Source organism: Pristiophorus japonicus, chromosome 19, assembly GCF_044704955.1.
Source record: "Pristiophorus japonicus isolate sPriJap1 chromosome 19, sPriJap1.hap1, whole genome shotgun sequence".
Classification (NCBI taxonomy): Eukaryota; Metazoa; Chordata; class Chondrichthyes; family Pristiophoridae; genus Pristiophorus; species Pristiophorus japonicus.
This window is the reverse complement of record NC_091995.1, coordinates 77,300,690-77,302,780: the sequence shown is the minus strand read 5'-3', so window position 1 is coordinate 77,302,780 and position 2,091 is coordinate 77,300,690.

The following is a 2,091-nucleotide window of genomic DNA, read 5'->3' as shown; positions in this document are numbered from 1 at the left end:
GAGGCCCCTGGTCTGTGTAAATTAATGAATATATTTAAAGGTGGGGATAGACAGGCTTTTGAACGATAAAGGAGTCAAGGGTTATGAGAATCAGGCAGGAAAGTGGAGTTGAGGCCAAGATCAGATCATCCACGATCTTATTGAACGGCAGAACTAAATGGTCTACTCCTGCTCCTATTTCTTATGTTCTTATGTAAATAGACTGTACCCTCTTTAGAGCCTGTGTCAGCATCAATTTCCTTATACAATGATGACTAATGCCGCCCCAATTGATGCCAGATGAGAACTCCGCTACCATCGTACTCTGCATACCGGGGGAGGAAAGATGCAGCACCGGTCACTTTCTTCGGTAAAAGATTTGTGGAGATGAGCAGCCATGACGCCACTCTAAAATTGGATAGGGCATATTCGAGCACGCAGTGCATTCTGGGTGTGGACGTCCGCCATTGGGGCACGGAATCACGGAAAGGATCCTTTTAAGATCGGGCCAGAGAGAATCGTTTTGCAACTGTTAATTTGAATTAAGTATTGCTATGTTTTTTCCTTGTCTGCCGTTCGAGTCTGTCTCTGACCCACGAGAAGTGAAAGTGGATCGAAGAATGTGCAGCTCAAGCTCCAGCTCACATTCTATTTCGGTCCCAACCAGTGGGCTGGATAGCAGGACTTGGCGGGTCGGATAGGGCCCACGGGCCGTATTTTGCCCACCACTGGGCAAGCAGAAGGCAAGTTCAAATCCCGCCACAGCTGGTTGAAGATCGGAATGTAGATTGGACATCCGACCAGCACAAGGTTAAAATCGAGATTTAAGAGAGTTGAAGATTCTGCAGCTGGCTTCCCCAGGCCCCCTCCCCTCCCCTCCCCCTGCCCTGCCCTGCCAGCAGCCCAAACCGAATGTGCCGACACTCTCAGGGGCCACCTGTCCTGCCTGCTTTCTCACCATCTTGGCAGGCCGTTCTGTCACGGGTTTTGCTGTTGTTTATTTTGCTTGAGCGCCATTCATTTTAGGGACGTCTTATTGAAGTGAACATGTGATATAATGGACATAGTATATTGTATATGATAGCGTGTATATAGTATAGTGCATACATGATAGAGTGGACACGGTATAGTGTATATGTGGTATAATTGACACAGTATAGTGTATATGTAGTATAATTGACACGGTATAGTGTATATAAGAAAGAAAGACTTACATTTATATAGAGCCTTTCACGATCACCAGACATCTCAAAGCGCTTTACAGCCAATGAAATACTTTTTGAAGTGTAGTCACTGTTGTAATGTGGGAAACGCGGCAGCCAAGTTGCGCACAGCAAACTCCCATATATAGCAATGTGATAATGACCAGATAATCTGTTTTTATGTTGATTGAGGGATAAATATTGGCCAGGACAATGCGCTCAATTTTCCCCAGTTATCTGCACCGTTTTTTGGGCGCGATCCACTTTTTTTGGCCTAAATTAAAATATCCAAGTTTCCGCAAAGACTGTGTAACTCAGTTATTTACGATTTTTTTAGGTTCATTTTTTTTGCGTCATTGGGGGTGTAACCTGCCACCCATGCCAATTCTGGCCATTTAAGCAAATTTGGTCAGCTTCAATTTACTCCAATTTTTCTTAGGACACTGTATGTGACTGCTCTGAAAAAACCTTCTGGGCAGTTAAGAAAATCAGCGCAGGTAACAGAAACAGCACAACAGATCCCGTTCCATGGGCCGGGCAGCAGCAGCAGAGAGGGAGAGAGAGAGGAAGAGGAGAGAGGGGCGGGAGAGGAGAGAAGGGGTGGGGGGGAGAGAGGGGAGGAGAGAAGGGGTGGGGGGAGAGAGGGGAGGAGAGAAGAGGTGGGGGGAGAGGAGAGAGGGGAGGAGAGGAGACAGAGGGTGGGGAGAGAGAGGGGGGGGAGAGGAGAGAAGGGGTGGGGTGAGAGAGGGGGGAGGAGGAGAGAGGGGGTGCAGAGGAGAGAAGGGGAGGAGAGAAGAGGGGGGAGAGGAGAGAGGGGGGGAGGTGAGAGGGGGAGAGGAGAGAGGGGGGAGAGGAGAGAGGGAAAGGAGCGAGGGGGGAGAGGAGAGAGGGGGGAGAGAAGAGAGGGGGA